The sequence below is a fragment of the Aythya ferina genome (assembly GCF_964211825.1).
Source record: "Aythya ferina genome assembly, chromosome: 1".
Taxonomy (NCBI): Eukaryota; Metazoa; Chordata; class Aves; order Anseriformes; family Anatidae; genus Aythya; species Aythya ferina.
Window position 1 is genome coordinate 167,939,743 of NC_140296.1, and position 26,205 is coordinate 167,965,947.

The following is a 26,205-nucleotide window of genomic DNA, read 5'->3' on the forward strand; positions in this document are numbered from 1 at the left end:
CTAGTTCACTTTTTTTTTTTTTTTAGATCAAGGATGTCAATGTGCAACTGCCTACTAGAAATTGCTCCAAAAGCATTCAAGTTCCTGAGCCATGTCTGTGAATGAGATAAGCTGCATGGGCCAAAAACAGGCTGGGAACATGGCATGCATAGTCACACAGCAGTGCCTGGCAATGGTTCCAAACACTGTTTAATCCCCTACTGTACTCAGAACCTAAGAGGCTGTCTGCCTATTTGATAAAGCAAAATGATGTCTATCATCTTCCAGATTTTACTATACATAAAACCCTAATATAAGAATGTTTAAAGGCATAAACAGATATAAACTTGCAGCAGAATTTATGGAAGTGTTCTAATTCCATGTTCCAAGGAGGTAATTAGAGACTAATTTAAGCTTGGTAGTAGCTGGAGATCTAAACATCTTGTAGTTCTAGATATTTTCTCCAGGCATCAACATATTTTTGAAGATACTTCCTGGAGCATCTACCTAACACAGAGTGGAGAAGTACTGTCTGTATATGTGTAAATCCCTATACACATTTAAAAACTTGACCCTAAAGGATATACATATCTGAAATCTTGATGGGAGGGCTTGATGAGAGGGTTTGATGATGCTAAGTCCTGAAACATGCTTCATCCCACAAACAGAAACAGTCATGATTTCTGAAATGCAAGCTATGTTTACTGAGTGGGTAGAGGCTGGATTTTGATGAGAAAGCAAATTTCTTGGCAATCACAATCTTGCATTCTGAGAGGTGTTTTGCAATTTAAGTCAGGGTCCTCTAAATATTTATGCAGGCAGAAATGCATTTTTTTAAGTTTGGCTTCAGGTACCACAAGCTGAATTCTTTTTAAACACATGATGAACAGGAAAAAAAAAAATCAGTGAGAAGGAACTTTAACAGATTAATTTGTTAAAGTCTTGATCCCATGAAAGTTCTTCATGCTGGTGTGATACTATAAGGATGACCCAATGCTGGTGTAATTGCTTAGTGATCTCCCTACTCAGTCAGTCTCACAGGTTAAAATAAACAATGTGGCTTAGAATAAAAGGCAGTGATGGACAATTTCTGCTCCCTAGAGTTTCCCAGCTTTCTGAACTTGCAGGTGAGGCCTTAAGGCATGTCAAGATCAGGTCACACCATGTTGCTGAGTTCCCCGGTGGTGCAGAAGACACTGGGATATACAGAGTGTATGAGCCCATGCTGGTGTAGCAGCATGGGACCCTGAACCAGAGCAGCTATCCTAAGTCTGCCTGCCTTGGGCATGGTGACACACAGGCCAGACACCATTACCACCACCAGCTGGGATCTCCACAGCACACTTAATCACACAGTGAATCTTCCCATGCACATGTATTAATGAAAGATGTAAAAGCAATGCTAAAGCTGCTGCGGTTGTGGAATTTTCTGCCCATTGGGGTGAAGATCTGAAGTCTGCAATGTCTGGGACCAGGCCAATTATAAATGATGTAGATGTCATAGACAATCAGCAGCTTGAGAAATTATCTGGTAAATGATGCAATCTCATTCCTGAGGAGCTGCAGCTGTTGGACCCTTAGAGAAGGAAAAATAAGATTGAAATGAAACCACTCCTTGATGGCTTTGGAGCATGATGAAGTCTGTGGAAAAGTGAGGCCATAAAGACAGGAATATAACCCAGATCCTTCCTCAGTTTAAACTGCAACAGAACACTGCTGATTTATATTAATGTCTTTATGATTCTAGAAATATAACATTTTCAAAACTGGCTGCGAGGTCTCATTTTTCACAAAATGGAGAGGTTCATGAGGAATAGGACAAGCCATGTGTGTACGTAGTCCAAGCAAACCGGATCAAGCATGTGTAGAGAATTTAACAGAGGGCTTCACTCTGCACATCTGCTTTGAAGCTTAGAGTTGTCCTGAACATTTCTGTAAGAAACTGTCTCTGTGACTGTGACAGCTTCCACACATAAAAAAAGAAAAAAAAAAAAAAAAAAAGACTCAGCAATAAATAAATGCTGCGGTGCTTGATCAGTCTGCTCTTCAGTCACTGACTGGGACAAAAAGCATCAGGAAAAGAAAAGACAGCTTTAGCTGATGCAGTCTCTTCTGAAAAGCTGCTTCTGCTGCTGGTTGTGTCTGCTGGTGACAATGAAGGTGACTGAGGAAGGGCTAAAAATATGAATGCCCAGGGGGAACATGGGCATAAGTACTTGCTCTGCCTGTCACTCCTGGGAAACTAACATCAGTACTAATTGATCGAAAAGCTTGTGCTGAAAGTGAATGAGATCAAGGGCCGGATAGGGTGGATAAAGCAACCGGTCAGAGCACAGCAAAAACAGCTCAAGATTTGTTTTGGGGGTAAAACAGAGAATTGTGTTGGAGGCAAGAATCATGATCTCACTAGCTAAATCACAGGAATGGCTTGCGGGGACAGAGACTTGCCAACCAGGTTGTACTTGCAGATGACACCCATGTAGCCACTTCTCTTTCTTAGGAATATAGGAGTTTCACTTTTTTAGGACAACAGAAAAACGCACATTGATTCCTCCAGGATACCTCCACTGATGCAGGTACCCATGCAGGCAAATAATATGAAAAAAGAGCAGCTCTGAAGAGGCATTTCCAGATGAGAGTTGCTAGATGTTAGATCCCTTACTGAGGAACCACTACAAGATGCAGTTATTTAATCTATATTTGCCCTCCTACTCCCACAGAAAACAAGCCCCACACTCCTTTCTCACTTCCCAATAAATGTTTAACTCCTTTTTATAAGCCTCCACAGATCTCATTTAACTGTTCATTCCAATATTTCACTACTCTCAGAGCAGATTAGACCTTTTCTAATGTCCAATCTGAATATCCTGGGAACAGTTTAAGGCTAGTCCTTTTGGTCTGATTATTCACAAACAGGAAATAGATTTTTGGACAATTTCAAATTAGATAGATTCTTTTGTTCTTTGCAGGATTCTTTTCCATATTTTGGATAGACATCCCTTTTGACATGGCTTGCCAAGCCAATGATGATAGAAGCACAATCAAAAGGACTTGGCATTACTGGTAGACCAAATATGAGCTGACAATGTGCCCTTGGAGCCCAGAAAGTCAATCATATCCTGGGCTGTATAAAAGGAAACATGGCCATCATGTTGAGGGAGATGATTCTTTCCTTCTACTCATCCCTTGTTAGAGCCTACTTAGAGTACTGCATACAGCTCTATACTGAGCAGCACAAAAGAGACATGGACCTGTTAGAGTGGGTGGATTCACCTATGAAGAAAGGCTGAGAGAGCTGGTGTTCAACCTGGAGAAGTTTCCAGAGAAATATTATTTCTTTCAATATATGAAATGTCAATAATTAAAGGGGGGTAATAAAAAAGATGGAGAAAGACATTCTTTTATAACAAAAGAGTAACAGTTTGTAACAAAAGAGTAACAGTTCTAAACTGAAAGAGGTTAGATTTCAATTGGATATAAGGAAAAAAATGATGATGAGACAGAGGTACAGGTTGCCCATAGAAGTGGATGCCCCACCACTGGTTCAAAGTCAGGTTGGATGGGGTGCTCAGCAACCTGACGTAGTGAAAGACATCTGTGTCCATGGGATCTTTAAAGATCCCTTCCAGCCCATACCATTTTATGATTCTATGAAAACAACTTACATATAGCTATTTTGGAGAAAATGAGAAAGAAAGAGAAAGCTATACTAGGAATACATCAGGAAGACTCTGTTGTATCTAAATAGACAATCATCTTCTGCTCTTTATTCACATTGAAGGCTCATCCTCTAGATATTTCAAGAGCAGAGACAATTTACCAAGTCCAACAGAGGGACTGTGTACAAAACTGCAAAGACTTGTTTGTGGTAAGGCAAAAAATGTGGTAAACTTTATGTTAATACAAGCCAATCAACTGTGACATAAATGTCCAGCTTCATTGGGCAATTGGTGTTCAGACTGCTGAGACTAGAGAGATGGAAGAAACACAGCTACTGAAATAGCTCCAGAGGAAACAGTGACCTTCAGGAATCGAAAATGCCCAACTTTATGTGTAGCAGTAAGTGCTGCCACATTAGCACCTGCATTTGGGATTTAGCACTTGGTCAGATAAACCTGGTGAAATGTAAGATCATGCTTTGTGGCAGCAAAGGTGGCAGAAGCTGACTTTCTAATGGACTAGTGAATAAACTATGGATTGCTGATTCAATCAAAATTCAAGCTGGCTGACCCACAGGCTTGGGAAATTCATCACAACCAGCCAATACTTCACAGAAGCTTCAAAGTTAAGGAAATGGGTGTTTTGAGTCAATGAACTCCATCTTGTTTTAGAAGCAGGTTGTTTCCATCACAGGAAACCCTCTCTGGGAAGAGAGAGAGAGAGAAAGAGAAAACCAATGTCCCAAAAAGTGATGCAGAAGTGAGATGCAGCTGCCTAAGCAATGCATATTAGCATCTGATAAATTCCATTGATAAATTCTTCAGGCATATCATTAAAGATAAGAAAGAGTTCTTTACATATCATTAATGGTGGTCAAAAATTCAAATCAGGGGCTGGCTTCATCAAAGGTATAACAGGTAGATAGATTTCCATATAATGAATGTATTTCTATTCATTAAATTCTGCAAGCAGAGAAATAATGAGTAGTGGAAGTGCTCATTATCAGATACTGATATTTATAGAAAACCACCACATTGTGGGAAAATAATATAGCCCAAATCAATATTTATGAAGGACTGCTTTCCTATAAATAGAGAAAAAAACTTTGCTTTTTTATCGTGAGTTCTTTGTTTAATTTCCATATTTTGCATTTTAATCAACACAAATTCGCTATGTTTGTTAACAACCAAGTAACAAAAGTGTTCTATTCATTATTCCCTTGAGGAATGCATTCCCTTGCTGGATAAATGCAGTTCCCAGTACAGCACATATACATTCTGTCTTGTATTTACTCTTTACTTTTGTGTTCATAAAAATGCTTTCTACTTCATTAAAAAAAATAAAAAATAAAAAAAAGTGACATTAATAAATGGAGCCTAGAGAAAAAATACTTTCAGGTAGAATAAAAGGCTTTGACCAGATCAGCCTTTAATATTTTACTAGTCTTTTCCTGGAAAAAAAAAAAAAAAAAAAAAAAAAAGAAAACTGTTTGAAAGTGACCTTTAGGTGGCTAACATCATCCAAAGTGAAAACAAGATTATTCAATTAATACTGTACATAGTACAAAAATGTTGGGCCATATCATGGGATTTAAAAGCTTATATTCAATACACACAGATTTAATATTCATGCAAGTAAATCCTGTGGGTGCACAGTAAAACACAAACCATAGTATTTAATGAGATTCCCTATCTGAAAAATGTGGTTATGGCTAAACCCCCTCTCCTTTACAAGAAATCTAATATTTGATTTAGGTTAATGATGTCTCTTCTCAAATTAATCTTGTGTCTTTAATTATTCAAATCTTCAGCATTACTGAAACCATTCTAATTATTCCCATTGCTCAGTGGTATTAGCAAAAATTATGCTTAAATTTAAAATCACTTTAATGGGGGCCATATTATTCTTACGCTCATTTGACTATTTAAGATTTCACCTCTGAGACAAAAAAGTTGACTGCAGCCAACATCTCTTTTATTAAAATCATCATCTTTGCATTTTTACCAGAAACTTAATAAGAAGCAAGTAGACCACTCTTATTAGATTCTGCCCCCACCTTTCAACTAGAAAATCCCACCCCTCATAGTATCTCTTCATTTATGCTTTTTAAAGTTTTATGATACTAATATTCTTTTATGATCTGTTAGGTTTATCACTGGCAAGATTTTATGTACCTTTTCTGATGAATTGCCATTGAGAAATGAAGACTGCTGTTTATTTCAGGTAAATAAAATAGCATGTAAGACTGCAATATTGGATGATATTTGTTTCCACTGTTATTTGAAGAAGTCAGAATATACTGTGCAAATATAGGTTCTAAATGCAGTAGAAGGAACGTTGGAAAAAGAAGGGAGGAACATATTTTAGAAGAGCTCCTATTGCTTTATATTTAATGTATTCTTTTTTACCATATGAAGAATGCTCAGATTTTAATGCATGGAATTTCCTTTCAGCATGTTTTATTTTATTTAGCATTTTCTTCTCATTTAGATTAGTGTACCGTTTTCAAAAGTCGGAAATATCTTTTTTATTTCCTTTTCCTTTATATTTTGGAAGTTACTGCTAAGAACTCCCTGTACTCAGTCATCCAAAACTTGCTTCTAATCACAGTTAGGCTGAAGACCTTCCTATGCAGAAGAAATCAGTCATCTCTGTGGTACTGTTATGCACTCCGGTATAGACATCTATACCCCTAGGACATATTTGCTCAGATGAGGACAGACAAGCCTGTTTATAGATGAAATATTCACTAGTACAATCAAAAACAAAGCAGCTTCTCCGTAAGAGGAGAGAGGGGAGGACTCCATACTCTTGACAGAGCCTATGGTTTTCAGTCTCTGTGACAGACTCAAAAGCCAAGCAGGTTTACTGTGGCTAGTCTGGGCTTGCCAACACAGGTGGTAGAGCTTGCTCACTGTCTTTATGAAGACATGATATACTGTTATGGTTTGTTTTAAATATGAGTGTGCATGCCTGATACTACAGGAAAACAGATACCATCATGTTGGGTAGATGTAAATTAATGTCTATTCACAACCTGCAAAGAAAGCAGTGGGAAAAGATTATGTCTCTGGGTTGGCCATTACCCAGACAGAGACTCCTCCTGACTTTCTTTCTTTCCCATTTCCTCGGTGACAGCTCCTTTGACAACATTTGCTCTTCAGTCTTAACTCACATTTTGAGACAGGTCAGTGAACCCATTTCAGTCCCTCTAATCATGTGCCCTGTTAGTGTCAAACTGAAGGAAGATGAACAGAAGGAACATGGAGTTTTCCTTCCCCTGGGTTGATTCCCCAGAGAGGAGCCCTAGTGGGAGTATCTGTTGGCATCATTATGATTTAATTTTCAGTAATTGCATCATTATGTGCATTTCCACAGAATCTGGTGTTCTATAGATGAATTAGAAACACAACAGGGTTCAACAAAAGGAGCAATACTCTCCTATACTTGCCTCATCATAGACTCTTTCTTAAATAGATCAAATCAAGATCAAATCAATAGATCAAATCTTTCTGGGGCAGCTCTGCCTAGAATAATCAGATTTCTCAGGGGAAGATAATGATAATTATCAGGGCTGGACCTCTATCTGACCTTCAAAAATACCAGTTCTGTAGCTGAAATCTAGAGGAATCAGTATAATTCAGGATGTTTCTCTGCTACATCAATTCATTAAAAGCAAAAAAAAAAAAAAAAAAAAAAAAATTAATTTGGCTGGAGCTTTGCTGGAAGTCTGCTTTGTTTTGTAGTGTTTGCTTGTTTGTTTTGATGAAAAAACATACCTTGCTGACAAGAAAAGGATGCCAGGTCTGAATTTATTTATTAACAGCATATTAAACATTGTCTGGTATTTGAGAACTTAGAAAATATGCAGTACTGCTGCAAATGAAAAGTAGTGTACAGAGCCCACTTGGGGCTGTCAAAAAATATCATCAGTACAGACAAAATAGCAGTACTGCCATAATATTAGTTATATAATCTGACAGTTGATCCCAAAATGCTCGGAACAACACAGAAGATCAGAACTCATTCCTGGCTAGTCACCTACATATAGGCTACAACCTATATTGATCCCTGGATCTCTTACAACATGGTCACACCTGCTCTGATACACATTTAAAACTACCATTCATACACTTCTTAAATGTGGATTATTGATTTCATAGACTATAAAAACAACCCTCCCTGTCTTGTCAATGCATATATATAGGCTCTTTAGAGAATTATTGATCCTTTAAACTCTAATAGATCTTGCATGCTTATGAACTCTTTCAAATGTACACTATTGACCTATACGTCTGCACTTTGTACATGTGAATTATTCTTAGGAAACCTTTAAAACATAAATTACCAACAACTAAATACATCACAGTAAAACCTCAGGAGATCTCAGCCTCTTCTGTCAGAACACCTGCCTTTAAAGCACACCTACAGACTCTCACTTAGGTGTCATGTTTCAATTTTTCAGTGGAAATCTCAAGTACAGGTCATCTTCTGATATGTTCCTAAAACCTTTTTCTCAGTGTCTTAACACGGTGTCACATACAAGTGTTTGGTGGAGCTCAGCATGCCAGAAGTAACTCAGACATGATCACAGGGTATCATACACTGCCAGATTTTACTTTCCATGCTAGTAATTGACTTGACTCACAGATCCCCCTCCCCAAAATCGTCTAACCCATGTCTTATATTAGTAGGAAATTATATGGAAATTATCTGCAGTCATGGACTAAGAGTTTATTCAAACCTACAGTCGTGTTTCTCTAAGACGGAAGCTTAGTGGGAATTATTCCTTTAGAGTCCCAGGTGGACTGGGCTGTATAAACTGCCTAGGTTGTTTATCCCCACAGCTGGGCCATCATATGCAAAAGCACAAGAAGTATACGTTTTGGTGCAGAAGGTTAAAAACAAAAAAAAAAAAAAAAAAAAAAAAAAAAAAAAAAAACACACAAAAAAAACTTTACTGAAATTGGCACATTTTGAAAAAAATGTCAATTCTGACAACATTTTGTTTAAGGAAAAAACAAAGCAAAACCTTTCAATAATATCTACATTAGTTAAATTAAATGTTTCATTTATTTTTTTTTAAATCACTTTGGGGCAAAATGGCTTTTATATTAAAAATTAAAAAATAAATAAAAATAAAATAAATAAATAAATAAATAAATAAAGAGGGAAGCTGTAGGAAAAACTCCTGAATTAAATTTTCAATTTTTCTGCAATTTGTTGTGTCAAGCTAAAAAAAATGCAATCTTATTTCATGGGAAAATTCAACGTTGTTTTGTTCTGGTTTTGGACATTTTCGCTCTCTGTAATGTAACATAAATGTTAGCTCTTGCTCACATCATTTTTAGAACAGTGCAAATTTTGTTGCCAATGTTCAGAATGTCTTTTGTCCAATGAAGCAGAAGGGGTATAGCAGAAAGGGTTAGTCTGTATTTTTTCTCTTAGGTCCACATCCACAAATGAGTACAATGACCAAATAAGGCCTTCTCCATCCAGCTTCATGAATGGGAAGAATTAGTCACATCAGAATAGGGTCCATGAAGTCAGGCTGAACAGGGAGTGCATTTTGTGAACTACCTACCTGACAGAATATGTCCTTTATTCAGGCATGCTGGCAGAAAATTTCCTGGACATGTACACACTGTCCTGAACTCCCACTTGAGGTTGTAAGACAACATTCTTCCTTTCAAAACTTTAATATTGAGAAAAGCACGGGACAAAAGAAAGCAAAGCTCTTTTTGCATTAAGCTGTCGTCAGTGCCCACTCTCAGAACATGACAGCCCTGCAGCCAGTTGTTCCCCTCCCTTTTTGCCTGAAGAATTTCAAAATCTCTGAGGAGAATGTCTTACACACCATGTCAGCACCGCACCCATCGTTCCTAAGGGAAGGTTCTGCTTACTTGCAATTTCCCTGTGAGCTCTTCACCTTTCATTGCCCTCAGAGATTCAGTGAGAAAGCTGTGGTAAGCAGCCTCCTTTGGGAAGACTTATGCCTTTACTCTAATTCTTTTATTTACTGATTATTTGCTGTAAACTGAGTGTAAAAAAAAATAAAATAAAATAAAAAATCCCCCTGGATTAGGGACTGAGGCCAGATCTCCCCAGTTCCACATGAGAGTCCTATCCCTTAGCATTCTTCATGATCTTCACATTCTGGTGCAGTGAGCTTTTAGATAACCCAATTCCCTGCAAGTGGACAAAGTGGCCATATAATCAGTCAGTCATCTTAATCTGCCAGTAACTGCACAGGCTGGAGAAGGGTACCTCCCTTTGGAAGGAGAAAGAATTGCCCCATTTCTCCCAGAACCTCTTCGATGTTAGGGAACCCATTTAATATTTTATAAACCAAAATTGATCTGTTTGTGTGTGTGTATATATATACATATACATCTATACATATATATAAAGGTCTTGTTTTAAAGGAAAGAAGTAGCTGCATTTCCTGTAGGTTTGAATCTATGAAGTGCATCTAGATAACAAGAGCAAGTTGAGTCCTCCGTATGGTGCACACAGGATAACTTGATGTCATGCCACAAACAGGTAAAAGTGCCAAGCTCAAAAACCAAAACATAAGCATCTTTGTAGTAAAGCTACATTCAAGCAGAAAACTTAGGATTTCTGTTTTAGAGGTATCTAAATCATTCCCATATCATACTAAAATTGTTCATGTAGTTTGGTGTGTCTTTGCTCTCAGAGAAAAAGTCCGCATAATAGACTAGTGACATAAATGTCTGTATTCACTCCTTTCACTGAGAATTCAAGCCAGAGCTTAATTGTATTCTCTCTTTTGAGACTGGTAGATCCTGCTGCATTTACAAATAATTTAGCAGTTCTTCCTTCCTGTCTAAGGACTTTTAAATATGTTTCATTGAAAACAAATCTTATCCTTTTTATCCCTTATTAAATCTGGGAAAGCTGAGGCATTCTAGATCTTCCCAGCAAATATAACCTGTTTTGTTCTTATTTAAAATGGTATTATTTAAGAATTTGTTACGGCATCTTAGATATGCACAGCATTTTAAATAAAGAAATAGCATCTACTCCAAACAGTGTGAAATCCAGGAATGTCCCTTCCTCATTGTGCTCTATCCAGCTGTTGTTGTTCTTTAAGATTTTCCAGTGTGGGAATGAATTTCCTTCTGTGCACTTTAGGCCGGGAAAAGGACAGACACCTGGAATCCTCCCCAATCCAGAGAACCAAATGAAGGAACTTGCACTGAAAACTTTCCTGAGAAATCGTTCAAATTCCCACCTATCATGCAATTGGCAGCACAATTGAGATATTCTCCAGAGGTGCTTTCCCCCTGCAGTACCCGAAGCTTAGGAACATGTGAATGAATTACTACATTTTCACATTTTCTGTGCCAGGCAGCAAATGGCCAGCAAGGCATCATACACCTCCTGCAGGGCCTGACCATCTAATGAGGCCATGCACACCCCCAGAAGAGACATGCTTCCAGGCATACTGCGACTGCCTGCAGCCTTGGGGCTCAGCACCCTCTCTTCACTAGGTGAGCCAAACCCTGTCATGTGAACCAAAACCCTGTCCTTGAGCACAGTTTAGGAAAAAAATATCATGGAGTATGGGCGAGAACAATCATAAAGCAGTTCCGTCTAGAGGTGCTCCTACTACAATAGTCCCCGGTACACCCTTTACAGCTTTCTATGTCAAAAGCTGATTGCCATCCTTTATCACTCCTTCATCCTACTTTGTTCTGTGCAGAAGCTGCTACAGCAAATTTCTGTGCAAGATGGTGTTTCAAAAGTGCTAGAGAGATGAATGACTGTCTGTGTTAAAGCTTTTCATTTGTAGCCTAAAATATCAAACCTTTTGTGGAGGGATTATTCCCGTGTACAGAAAAAAAAAAAAAAAATATATATATATATATATATGTATATATATATGTGGGAGAGAGATGTCCCAGGGGAAACAGAATCAAGGGGTAGAGTTTATGTGCAGTCTCTTGCCATGCAGCTACACCTTCAGTAGAATGGTCCATGCCAGTATGAGCACTGAGGATCCTGTGTACAAGTCTTGTCCAGTGCACCAGTGCCTTAGAGAGTCCTGGTGGGAAAGGAGCTGTGGTTTTTCTAGCCTTCCCCACAGCAAATGGGATCTGGAAAGTGATGGGAAATAGCATGAAGCAAAGGGGAAAAAAGCTGAAGGTGAAGAGAGCTTGTAGGAGCCTACTGCAGCACGTTCACAAAGCTCTGGGCAGACAGTTACATGCCTTTGTACATGGACTCCCCAGTTACTACTATAGCTGACTTACATTTCTACTCAAATGCCTCTGAACTCTTACCTTTTTCTCTGTTATTTTTCAGCAGACAGCAGCATACTGTAAATCCCTAATTGTATATGTAAGTATTAACGATCTCTCTGTAGGGCATTTTCCAGGGATTAATGACCAGATGGGAGGAATCTGATGGCCAGAGGTGCAGCCAGAGGCTATTAAATGTGTTCAATCTCTTAACCACTTGAATGCTGCTGGTTGTGTGGTGTCCGCTGGGTAGGACGCATTATTGGATGCCTCCCTCTGTACGAGACAAATCACTCTGAGTCAACAAAGAGCTGCAGCTGGTACTTTAAAGAAATGTTTCTGCATCTCCCACAGCAGCACTGAAGCTGCGACAGAGCACAATAAAGACCCTCTGAATATGCCCTGTGACACACTCATTATTGTTGGTATAAAATTAAAACGCTGGGTCAGGGAATAAGTATAGTAGACAACAGTTACAATGCAGTAAATTGGGAATAACACCATTAAAGACAATACCGTCTTGCTGCTCTGAGATCAAAATCACCTGTTATTGACTTGGTTGTGTGATACTCTATTTTTGCAGTTCGTAGTATATGTGTGCCTAGCTGCCACAGTCATGGGTGCTTCTGTTCTGGGATTTTTGCACAGAAGAAAAGCATAGTCCTTGCCCCAGAGAGTTTACAGTGCAGTTTTAACAATCCTTTGCTTGAACATCTCTAAATAATTAATTCAGTTTAATCTACATTAGCCATTTCAGTTTACCTGAATTATCTTACAGCACTCTACCTAGCTGATAATCATCATTATCTTTTAGAGTAAAATACAACCTGCAGTAAGTTTCCTTCATGGAGCTTTGAATAGTTTGAATGTTAAAGAGCTTATTAAAGAACAAATTTCCAACAGAAAATTATATTCCCCACTATCGCCCATCTTAGGGAAAAAAAAAAAAAAAAAAAAAAAGAAGAAAAAAAAAAAGATGAAATGGCAATGTATAAAAAAGGGGAGATTTATTTTCCTAATGCCTGAGCTTAGGGAAAAAAAAAAAAAGATATAATTAAACTTTTAATATTTCTACTGTAATATTTAGTACTGAAGCTAGAACAGGAGACAACAAGCTAGATTCTGATCCCAGCTGACATCACTTTAAATCCTCATCATCTCCACTGATCTTTACTAGTGTAATCACTGTGGATTTGCACGGGTGGTAATTGGGCCATAATCTGGTCCCTATATACATCGGTTTCCTACATGACATTTCAGAAAAGTTGGAAAAGCCTTTTCACAGATAGATTAAAGACCCCAGGGGTACCTCTATTTCACAAGTCAAAGCCCAAATTGTTACAGAGCTGAGAACTTGTATGACATAAATTCAGCCTTGGAACAAATGTCTGTATCTATGGTATGAAATGTTGCAAATGGCAGAGAGGTTAAGGGTGGATAGTGTTGTTGTCATTGCAAACAAGGAGAAGGGAAACATTGGTCTTTGCTATGGAATGATTTTAATCATTCTTTCAAAAGGACAGTGCTTCATACCCATTAATTCATTAGTTTTTTCAAATTCCATTGAATTTTAGCATCTTAATGTCACATTCTTGCAAACAATACATATTAGTCAGATGTGGTTTTGTTATATTTGCGGCTCATTTGAATTATTATCAATTTTAGGGTCAGCTCTGCCATAACAACTTAATGCTCATAAAGCCAGAGGTAAAGTTCCTACTGTGTGCAATGGTGCACTCATGGATCTTTGCTCCTTTGATTTCAGCTAGCAAACTCATAATTGTGAGGGCTTCCTTGTGTCTGTAGGCTTTGTAGTCATATACAGAGCTTCAGCTGAGGCCTGTGACTGTCAAAATGTATGAAAAGGTCAGAAGGGAAGAAAAGATGTTTTCATTCCATTATGATCTACTTGTGCAGGGACCTGTCAGTTTCTTGTTTCTACATCCACACACTGGACCTTGTCCACTGGGCCATGATGTAGATAAGCCCATCTCTCCCCTCGTCATCTGCCTCAAGGGAATGCTGCTCTCTCTCCTGAAGATGTTGAAAGTGCTGCCATTCAGCATGCTTCTTAGGATGCTCTAGTTACATCAGGTGCCTCTGCAGTCAGGCAGACACACTATGCTGTGTCCTCAATACAAGTGATTCCTGGTCTGTCACAATAAATGTATCCATTTTCTCAGTGTGAGGACCATGAATGTCCCTATAACTTACTTTTTTTCAGGGCTTTTTGTACCTTTGAGGACATGTAATAATGTCAGTGAATTATTCAATTTATTTTATTTCAAGAGGATCACTTTTATACGTTTAAAGCTGAATTATATTTTGGGTAAGCAGCTGCTGCTAAGAGGTCAACACTTTAACTTTCTGACCTGGTGTTTACATATTGAAGAAGCCATTAGAAATTTGTAGTCCCAGTCTCTCCTAGAGATTTTATGCTATAGTATGTCTAACAGTTATTGTTAAAGCTTACAAAATTGCAGTTACTGCAATGGAACTGAACAAGTTAGTAGACTGGCAAATGGAGGGCAACAATCTAGCCCCCCCCCCCCCCCCCCCCAAAAAAAAAAAAAAAAGAGTGAGAAATACTGTATAGTTTAATTTCAGTAGTTTGTTTTCTGTTTTTGCTTTTTGTTTTGTTTTGGTTTGTTTTGTTGTTTTGTTTGTTTTTTTTTTCTAATTTTCCTAATGAACCTACACCAGCTGTCTGAATACTACAGAGGCTCCAAGAAAATTACAATTTCACAACTATATACTGACCTGATACTGTGTTTTAAGTCTAGTCAGTGTGGGAAATGGTAATTGAAATCACCATAAATTAATTGCTCTGTTTTCAGGCTGTACAGAGAAAAATTAGTATTGGGTATAACAGAATGCAGAACAACTCATGAAAAAAGGTGCAGGTATGCTTACTAAGTGACCCTTATCTTTCTCTTTTATCAAGAGAATTATTCATTAGCCAAGAAAATTTGCATTTATAAATCAGTGCTCATGGCTGTATTGTGCTTCAGCAGCTGTCTTAGATATAAACACTGATCCCACACATACTTATACATATGCTTAATTTTATTCATGGAAATGGTCCCAAGTAGCTTTAATGGGGCCACTGCAGGAATACGCTTTTTTGTGAGAGTACACAATAATCTATCAGAGCTTGCCAGACTGCGCCCATATTTGTATGTGGTGATTTTGATTTACTAAAGCAGAGAAGACAGATTCAACCTTACCTAGGAAAGACCTTATCTCCTCCCTCTCCCCCCAAAAGGATACCTAAATAAGGAAATCTGATGTGTTTCCATTGTTATCCTCCACATAAAACATAACAACTTTTAAACTCTTCTGAATGCACTCATGAAGAGTGTTTTTTTGGATCTGCTGACCCACCATGCAAACTTCAGGGTCTGTGCTTGCCATCTGTGACCTCTACCCACCTTGCCCAATGCCCACCTGGAAGAAAGATGTGGCTGTTTCACTCTTGCAACATCTCCTGAGGTCTTGGAGATCTCCCATGTGACTTCCTCCAATAAAAGACAGTAGAAATGCAAGGTGAATTCAGACACAGAAGTAAGCTACTTGCATAAATTAACTTGATTCATCATAATGAGTATGACAGAGAACTGCTAAAATTGGCCTGCTCAAAAGAGCAATTAAAGATTTATTCAGTGCGCAAACACACTTATTAAAGTATTATGTAAAATATCCACATTTTACTGATTATCATGATAGATTACAGTACAAAGTTTAGGCTAAAATACCTACCACAGACACAAAGACTGGATTAGTCAATCATATTGTCAGACTTGTATAGATTGATCTCCTACAATGGTTTTATATTGAAATGTAAAGCTAAATTTCCATATCAAATCTTTAATTTTCCTAAGTACAACAATTAGCTGTGAAATATGGAGTTTAATCATACCCATCACTTTTCCTTTGCTGTGTCTTTTTTTACAGGGGGAAAAAAAAAATATATATATATATATATATATTATCTGTTCATCAAGTCAGGAGAAATGTGTAGATTTTCATAAAAAATATTAAGTAGGTTAAAATAAGTTTTAATCAGATGAGAACTGAAACATGATACTAGAAGTCAAAGGGATATTTTAAATAAATAAATGGCTGAATACATTTTAATAACAGGGAAGAGATGAAGGAAGAAATTAAATAAGCGAGAAAAAGAAGTAATAAAAATACTTCTTTAAACCGTGCCTTCACCATCATGAGGTAGTACTACTGTCTCCTACCCAGGGTGAATGGGTAGGATGACCCTGGTCATTTTTTTGTTGGTTTCCCTTTCTGGGATAGAAGGTTTTACAGGTAAGAAGAATGTTGGATGAGCCTGGGGTTGTTACTCATTCACTCTTGCTCTCACAAACTATCCCCATAATACGGGGTGTTTGTCAGTACTGCAGGAATATATATTAGCATGTCAGGGCTGGGCATTTGAAGAATATGTTAGGTCATCCTCAGCTGCTTCTGCTGTTTGGGATGCATGGGAGTAAGCACATCCAGGGGAGCAGCTCTTACTCCTTGGGGCAGCTGAAGAGTCACAGCACCCTCCTGGGGTTCTCCATGCAGGATGAGGCCTCAAATACGGAAACATATGGAAAAAAACAAGGTAAAAACAAAAACAAAAACAAGAACAAACAAACAAACAAACAAAATGCCTCAGGTTTAATTATGTGATCTCAATGCAAAAGTAGTCAAGATCTCATTAGTCTGTGCAGAAATATGTATATATTTATGTTCATCTGCATAAAATCCAGAAAGTCTTGGATCTTGGAGTAAATGGTGTTTTCTTAGCTTGTAGCAAACTAATATATTGTGGTATTTCCTCTCAAGTTGATACCCAGTGTTTTTTTTCCTTTGTCTAGCACTTTTGAATCTGTGAAATAAATGAAACACGAGCCATGAATACAATCAATAAAACAGAAATGTGTGTTATTTGTGGTTGTATTTAGCACTCTGATCACTTATTAGGATTTAACACAACTCATCTCAGGTAGCTTTCCTTACGAGAGTAACTTCTACACTACAGCCTGCAAGCACTTTTCTGATAACACTCTTTCCTTAAGACAAACTTTGTACAAATGTAGTAGAGAAAGCACATCAAATCTATTATTTTAGACTAAACTGTTTCTCCTTTGGTATATATATATTCCTTACTGTTTCTTTTACAATCACTACTTACAGGAAAAATAGAGTTATCAAATTTGAGTTCTGTTTGCTTACTTGTTTTTTAACCTATCTCTAATATTCTCGTCCTGGACAGAAAAAAAGATGGAGAGTTTAGGAGGTATAATTCTGCAGCTTGCAGGTGTGAGTCGTCCTAGTTTTAAAGCAGTGCGAATTATATGAGAGGTAAACACATAAAAAGATGGGAAAAGGCTTTTTTTTCCATTTTTCAGAAAAAGTTACATCCATGTATGTACCAAATAAAGCAGTAGATTTACATAAAAGAACATGCTGCATGCAAGTTTCTTCTGAGAACTGTGCCAGAGAAAATTCCCACAAAGGTTTCTAGAGTTGATTTTAGACTTTTGTTTGTTAATGCTGCTTGTATTTCATTTCCTGCTAATTAAAAAATGTACCATATATTGGATTTGTACTAGCAGCACAAGAAACAAATAAAAAGTAACTGAATCTCATCAAGGAAATAAATGAAAACTTCTACTCTGGATCATATCACAGCTCCAAAATTTGCTTTGTATAGATCAGGGAAAGTGTTGTAGGCTTGGATTTTGGAATGACTGAAGTTTTTGTTTTGTGTTTTTTTTTTTTTGTTTGTTTGTTTGTTTGTTTGTTTGTTTGTTTTTGTGTGTGTGCGTTTTGTTTGTTTGTTTGTTTGTTTGTTTGTTTATCAGAAAGGTTAATTTTGCATTTAAATGGAAACTGCTTTGAACTACAAAACTTTTCACTGTAAGCTGAATCACGTTTTGAAAAGCATTTCATACACCTCTTATTTTGAGAAACTGTTTGAGAGGTTTGTACTCTGGCTTTGCACCTAAAACCAGCCAGCAACAGATGCAGTGCAAAACCATGATGGAGTCATGAGAAAATGCAAGATCTGAATCTGTTTGTCTGCTTGATTTGCTGCCAGATGAATTTACTCTGTGCACACGCTAACCTGGCTTAGTACAAGTCAGGTCTACCCCAAAAACAGAATGCTCACATTAGAAGCATGTCCTCCTCAAACTAATGTGCTGTGTCATGGATCTATGGCCTCAGCAGAAAATGACAGTCAGGTCTGTGGGCATCTGGTGGTAGATGTAGATGAATGATGTTATGAATGATGTTACTAAAATTCAGTAATCTATTAGAAAAGTGAAATGTGAATAATTCATAGTGCTGTTCAATCTTCATACCTTAATCTGTTTGGTATTTTAGCTTTAGAAAATGCCTAATGAAGGAAAAGATTAGGGAAACAGTGAATCATTTCATTTCACTGGTACAGTCTTCGAAAAGAGAAGTATCATTGGCTGTGCCTTAATAAAGCAAGAGTGAAACAATCTTCAATCTTACCAAACCTATTAAGAATACATGTTGGTACTTATTTTTACTACTTAGATTTAACACTGTAGTAGCATCTTAAAGTGCATTAAAGGTCAGAATCCCAAAGTGCTCTGCATTGTAGCATACAAGCTGTAGGAGAGAGCACTTTCCTCAAGTGGCAGTTTAGGTAGTCTGGATATATATATATATATATATATATATATATATATATATATATATATATATATATATAAAAGTATAAGAGGAAAACAGAAACAGCAATTGAAGTGACCAAGTTCAGAAAAGTTAGGGTGCTTATGACAGAACCAAGCATCTCTCAGGTCTCCAGACCATGAATGTTGTACCTTTTTAAAATTCTTCAAATACTATTTGATATATTCTTTATAGCCTTTTGGCTTTGCCTTGAGCTTTATAGAAAAAGCCCTGAAAGTAACAGGGTTAAAGTTGCCAGAGCCCTATATGTATGGCTCCATCAGCTCCTACTGTTTCCATGGACACACTAGCTAACCCCTTGACTTTTTCTTGATGCTGTTCTATTAGAAAGTTATTTCTGAGGAAACTGGAAAGGGAGTGGGAGAGGAAAGTTGGTGCTAGAGAAGCATGGGTTCTGTGAAATCCAATGAAGACTACTGATTCATGTGGGGTATTTATGCCTCCAAGAAACAGATAGGATTTCTTTTATCTGTTCTAAATATTTTCCTCATTTACCTTTAATCTTTATTTTATTCTGCCAAAGTATTTGATATGAGCGTTTGAGCTCTCAATCAGCTATACAAAATGAGAGATTATCTTGTCATCTCATTTTTAATCTCTTTTGATTCTGTAAATTGCAAAGGCAAAAGAAGTAGTACCTGAAGTAAGCTCCTGGCAGTGTCTACAGCCTTTTATGGTCCATGTTCACAGTTATATCCAGTCTCTGATTTCTTCACTGTCATCATTTACAGCATCAAAGAGACAGTTAGCTCTCTTCTGCTCTGTTAAAAAAATCAAAGCAAGTTCATTAAATTATATATACATGTACTTGACAGGTTGTTTTAGATGTCTTGCTTTAACACTCAGTGGAAAGTAGCTTGATTTGGTACAATTAGGGCCTAACATGTTCCCAAAAATAAAAAGGATATGTTTTTATAAAGTTATTTTTTTGCATCTCAGTCTGAAATGTTATCTTGTTCCCCAAATGGGGAAAATGTGAGTTCTTTGCATTACATTGCAAAATAAATAAAATCTCACTAATACCTATTCCATTTCTATCAATCAATAGCCTTCCAGAACTCACAGTTCATTGCTTTACTTTGAAAAGCCTTTGGGAGCAAAGGGAAAGTGGAAGTCCTTGAAGGGTTTCCATGGTCAAAAGTAAATGGATGTGCATCTGCTGAAAACAAAACAATGCTAGAAGCTCTTGATGAGCTTTTAGTAAAGCACACTAAAGCAAAAAATCTCACTCTCAGACAAACCAAACTGCAGCCCTGCTTGCCTAAGGTCTCATGTGAATATGGACTTTGAAATGAAAACACAACTCAGGATGTAAATGTCAAATGTGATTTTTACAAAAGTAGGTTGAACAACCACCATAGATCTGGTCATCTGAACTCAGATACTCCAACAGTGTATCATTTTAAAGGGGTTTCTTTTTATTAAATGACTTTTTTTTTTTTTTTTTTTTTTTTTTTTTTTTTTTTTTTTTCTGGCTAACATAAGCATCCATATCTGATTTAAACTTTTTCTGAAAGGGAATAATTTTCTATTAAATATTATAACAGGAATATATCAGGTCCTATTGCCTCACTCCTGTAAAGAAATAATTCATGTCCAGTTCTTGTAGTGGCATCATAAAACTCTAACATTTTAATATCTAGTTTCAAATTTAAAATGACACCTCAAAATGATTCATCTCTCAGATAAAAAGTTCCTTTTCTTCAAGAAGAAAAATACATGCATAGAGGTCAGCCCCTAAAATAATTGTATTTCCACATTGAGATCAAAAACTGAGATTTTAGGTATATTTATATGGCAAAAATACCACAACAATGACAGCTGGATTATTTTATGTATCCTAATTATTTTTTGTCAGAGAACCTTTTCTCCTTCATTCACTTTCAGCTACCTACCTCCTGCTGCTATTTCTTGCTCGCAGTGTTTGCTGCTCATGGCAGCATGAGAAAACTGTCTTAGGGATCCAGCTTGACCAAGACCATGTTTGGCAACTTTCAGGAAAAGAGAAAATAAATGGACAGAGGTTAGGAACTGAATACATATCTAAGAATCAGGATAACTCAGAAATCTGAGGTCACTGTTATCTCTATACACCTCATCCAGGAGCAAAAGGAAAAAATGTGTTAGAAAGGCTAAACCCAATGCATGGGAGAAAAGCTCTAGGAATAAATAACAGGGAACTTTTTATGTCATAAATACAGATTACAGGAGCTGAAGTATTGCAGGTGATATTAACTATTTTTTTGACAACCAATTTTCTAAGTAATTGAAAATCTACATTCTGATTTATGCTATTTCCAGAAATGCTGTACGAGTCTGAAAGATGGCAAAGATACTAAGCTAAAAGACTTAATGCTGAAAAGGTCTTAGGCCAGTTTGTTGAGACATTTACTCAAAGGTCTAGAAAAAGTGTGAATCTGATGATGTTGAATGATAAGGGAGCCCTGAACAGCTTCTATGGGCTGCACTCTTCCCCTAAGACACCTTCTGTCTGCTGACAATTTTACCAAAACAAGGAACGATGACAACATGAAAACTTCATTTCACCTGTCAAAACAGGCAGTGCTTTATGTGCTGCACAATGTCTATTTAAATAGTGAATAACAGTGCTTAATATTCCAGCAGCACATCAATGCCTGACTGTATTTAAACAGAAAAAAAAAAAAAAGAAAAAAAAAAAAAGTACAGAGAAAATCTGCAGCCTTGCACCACAGGTGAACCCATTCCAATATCAGCCATTACACTTTATACCTCTGAATAGTTTGATGCATTGAGTGGTGTACGAAGAACTGGGAGACCATGTCCTCATCAAGCAGTGAAGACCAGCAGATGACACCTGACCTGTATGATACCATTCAAGCTACTTTATACAGACGTTCTATTAGCAGAAATCATCCCTCTACTCTTCAGAATATTGTATATTTTCTCTCTGTCCTGCCTTCTCCTCAGCTGTGTCTCCATAGGTGGAGCAGGCTAGTTGCTCTTCTCCTTGAATAATTCAGGATGGAAAATTGTTTTTTATATCACTTTGTGAGCAACAACGAGTTGTTGCAAGCAATTCTGTCATCAGCCAAGGAAGCAGGGAGACAGGAGAGGTATTGCTGAAGGTGTCACCTGACTGTGCATATTGGTACTCAGAGACTTATACTAAATATCTGATATACTGGGATAGCTCTGTAACCGCTGGAAGGTGCACCTTCTCCTCAGCCTTACCTTCAATTCAACACAAATTTAAAGCAATGAATTCCCCCACTGTTTACGGCTACAGACTGAGGATCCACAGCAGCAAGCACCCCAGAGCCATCACCTTGCAAGCACCCACTGGCAAGGAAGCTCACGTATTAGTTTTCTCACCTATTGAGAAAGGAAAATCTAGATGCTGAAATGAGAGAGATCAAGTCAACAAAAAGGCACAAAGTCACATTACGTCAGCCATAGCTTTAGCCCCCTCCTTCCTCACAAACACAAGATTGCACCTAAATAGCTCTCTGGTTAAAATAACAGTGGTTTAATGGGATAGCATTTACAGGAAACTGAAATATCCCTTAATAGGCTGGTTATATGTGCTCTAGGGACCTTGGATAATTAGGATTTCATAAGAAAGCGAGGCAGCAGGATAACTGCATTACTCTTAGTGGAACATTGGCCAAAAAGAATTGACCTTAACTATTTTCTAACACTCATTTAGTTAGAGCTGGAAACAATTTCTTAGTGAACTTTGGAAGTGAAACCAAGTCTATTTGTTTTGGCAATGAATATTTGTCAAAACATTTTAGCACGGGTTTACAGATGTATTTCATCTCTTACATATGTTTTTCCCTTCATCTCAAACACAGAGGTTGATGAAACAACTAAAAATATGAATAGAGACGTGTTAAGAGCTTTTGTCTTTTAGTAAATCAGGCTGTTTATACTCCTTATATTTTACTACTGGAACTCGTTAACAGTAAGACTATTGTCATTTAACAGTGTTGTTTTCAAATAACAACGAAAACAGATCTTACAAAAATATTTTTTTTTCTGCTGCTCCAATGCCTACAACTGCAGTCATAGTTATTGCACATAATCAATATTGACCAGTTAAGCAAGATTTATTGCATGATAAATTAACATCTTTATTACAGTAACTGTATTTTGCCTATTTCCAAAATGCCTGAAATAATTCATGTCCTTTGGGAAACAACATTTTTTAAATTTACTGTACCTGTCGATTACAAATCAATAAACATTTCAGTAATGTATATGATTGCTGATTCTGACTGATATCATTTTAACCACTGTGATAAATATGAAATATAGTCACCATAAGAATAATGAAAATGTAATGAAAGGAAGGCAGACTTGCAATAAAGGAATGATTGTAAATGCCAGAAGAGTATTCCTATTAGATGTCAAAAATAGTGTCATATAAAAGAGACAAAGTTAAATGTTTTATCATTACTGTAATTTCAATTCAGAAAATGAAATGAGTTTGCTAACAGCAGCTACTGCTGGAGGGGAAAAGACGGTTAATTAATTTAACCTAGCTAACACTGATCTCAGAAGTTCACCCGGGGTCCAGTCTTGTTCCTACTGAAGCCAGTGACAGCAAAAGTAAGCTTTGATGAGGTTCCTGATATGGCAGTGATGTTTGCTCAGTTCTAAGAAAGCAAATTATCAAAGTAATAAGAAATTTTGTCTGTCTCCAAAGCCTGTGTTTTTCTCATAGTTAGCCATAGTATAGGAATTATTCACATTACTGCTTTGTTAATTACTACTATGTAAAAAACATTTTCATCAAAACTATATTGTTGTAATAAATTGGATTTTTGACTAATTAAATTTCCTCAAATACCAGTGTTTCCATGGAAATGCATTACTTTTAACAATAACAACTAAAAATTCTAAAAGCAGCAAAGCTCTCTCACACATCCCTGCATGTCCCAGTTCTCCACCAGCCACAGTTTTCATAAGGTACAATGCAGTTTACCAGTAAGAGACAGTGATGCCCATCCTAAGAGGGCAATGAGAGAACTGGGCACCTGAGACACTGCATCCCATGCTCACTGGAGACCGTGTGGTGGGTCTCACAGACAAAACAAAATCAATTTTCAGTATTGTTCCAGTAGTTCTCAGAGAAGAAAAACAATTCTATAATTCTAGCTGCAGTATTCCAGTCTCTTTTAGTAGGGTATTTACCTAATTCCACAGAACTGGGAAAGATTTTCAGCCACTGATCTGGGATCCATGCTACCTCAGGGACTCAGCAAGAAATCCCTCAGAGTTTAATGAAGAACATTATCCAAAATGGTTGCTATTAATCTTCTGTCCACAAAGTCATTGCTCTGAATGTTAGAATATTTAGACTACGTTCATTTCCAACTTGCCTTTATTTAAGATCATTCGTTCCTGTTTTTAAACAACTCTTTCCCTTCCTTGCTGTTTGCCTCAGTCTGGCAGTAGAAACAGTTTGTGGGTTTGGGTGGGTTTTATTTTGGGTTTTGCTTATTGGATTAAGCAGACCAAGATCTTTTAGTCTCCTCTGCAAAGGTTTCTACATTCTTTCACCATTCTCATTCCAGTAGTTCTCTGCATTTGTTCCATTCTGAATGCATGTATTTCTTTGTACACATTTCCCAAGAGGGACAATGCCCAAACTGCAAACTGTTATGAACTCAGTTCCCTTGAGATCAGCTATTTCCTTTTGCTTCTTCCTGTCCAAACTTTATTTCCAATTCACAAGCTCTCTGCTTACTGCACAAGTCTTCTTCCCCTTAGCAAATAAATAAATAAATAAATCTTATCATGTCTTGGTATCATTTCATTTCTATTAAACTGTATCTCAGAGTCATTAAGCTCTTGCTATATGAGATCCCTCTCCTCTGTATGAAAGATGTTTCTGAACTTCACACGATGAGCAAATTTCATCAACACTGACACTTCTGGTGGCAAGGGCATTTCTGAAAATATTTAAACGTAATTTGACAAAGTACTTTTGAATTTCTCCACCAGTAATTTCTTACGAATCTGACAGGTTTTTTTCTGTCAATGCAACTTGTTCTCATCTTCGTTTAGCCAGTTCATTTAATGCATTACAGTTCTGCTAGTAACCCCCATCTTAATCTTCTCAACTTATAATTTCCTATGTGCCACTATGTCAAATGCTTTTCTAAAGTCAAAAAAAAAAAAAAAAAAAAGATGTGATCTACTGCATGTTATGTGTCAAAAACTAGCTTTCATCAAAGAAATTTCTCAAGAAAATCTGGCACATACTTTCTTTGGAAAACATCGATTACTTTTTTTACCATTTACCACAGTGTATACAATTCATACCATTTCTTCTCTTTTTCCTGAACATGACTGCCTATATTTTTTATTCCCTAGTCACATATTCTATCTGCCCTTAATGAAGAGTTTTACTAAACATATTTGAAAGCAAATCTGTGAGTTGATAGATTTTTATTTTTAAAAAATATATTGACTATTTTTTTAAAGTAGAGCTAACATTTTTTTCTTTTTCTGTTGAGTGTTTGGGTGAGAATAGGCTAAATCCATAATTACCTGTACAGCCAAAGTTTTTCCCTATTCAATGGCTCAACCTTTCTTTACTATTTCGTCTTAGCAAAAGAGGGATTGTTAAATGACTGTGCTAGACTAATTTAAAAAATCAGATCATATTAAGTTTTTCTGCCTTGGGATCTAGAAAAGAAGTTTAGAATTGTGGCTGAGGCTTGAGACTACTTTAGATAAAATTGAGTGAGTTACAAATTCAAGTGGGAAAAAAAGATAAAAGACACTGTCATTTTTCAGAAGGCCTGCTACTTTGAGATTGCAGTGCCTGAAAATATTCCCTGCTTAGTGACATGCCCTTAACCTTGGAGATGACTTCTCTTTACCTCCTTTCACAGAATATCTGATTTAGAATAAGACAAGCAGATGTTTTGAGTAGTAACTTAATGCTGGTGTTTGGTGATTTCTGTTATATAAAATCATTTTGAGTCCTGACAGATTTGAAAGGTCCCAGGTGCCCTGAACAGCTCTCATCTTCTTTGTTCCCTCAAAGACTTATTCCTATTTAGTACTCCCACCTGTGTTGAGCACCTGAACTTGAGTCTGGCCTCTATACTTGTTGGAGCAGGACTAACAGCAGTAAAGCTGTTCTATAAACGTTGATGATTTTAGCTGGATAACCATGTGTACTTCAGCTGGGAAATACAGATTCTTAGCTTTCTGGAAAGCAAAATTGAAAACTGCACTATACGCAACTCTGCAATTGAAAAGCTAAAGGGCTTTTTTATTGAATATATTTTGCCTGAGATGTGCATGGCTTTTCTTGTCTCAAATGCTCTCCTATTATAGATCAGTCTGTAGATCCAAACATATGATGGCTTTTTTACTTTGTGGTAACTTTTTATCATCCACATGAAAGTTCATAATTCTGAACAGAAAACAGCAGATGATCTTTGAAGGGAATATCTCTCCAAAGAAACAGATTGAATATCTGCTTGGAGAACACTCAGAATTCCCCATTCAGAAGTTCTATGGTAATCTTCTGAGCAATTCTAACAGAAATCACTAATTCTGATTCTTTTCA

The 26,205-nt window shown here is 37.0% G+C and overlaps 1 long non-coding RNA gene across 1 annotated transcript in view; it reads right to left on the minus strand.

The window, feature by feature from the left end:
• Window positions 1-25,218, minus strand: part of LOC311429833 — a 35,562-nt gene extending 10,344 nt beyond the window's left edge. The window contains exons 1-4 of the long non-coding RNA XR_014688389.1: window positions 25,173-25,218; window positions 20,528-20,623; window positions 19,271-19,393; window positions 15,351-15,421 (exon numbers count right to left, since the gene is read on the minus strand). This is a non-coding gene — a long non-coding RNA (uncharacterized lncRNA). The remainder of the gene's footprint in view (window positions 1-15,350; window positions 15,422-19,270; window positions 19,394-20,527; window positions 20,624-25,172) is intronic.
• Window positions 25,219-26,205: the final 987 nt, after the last annotated feature.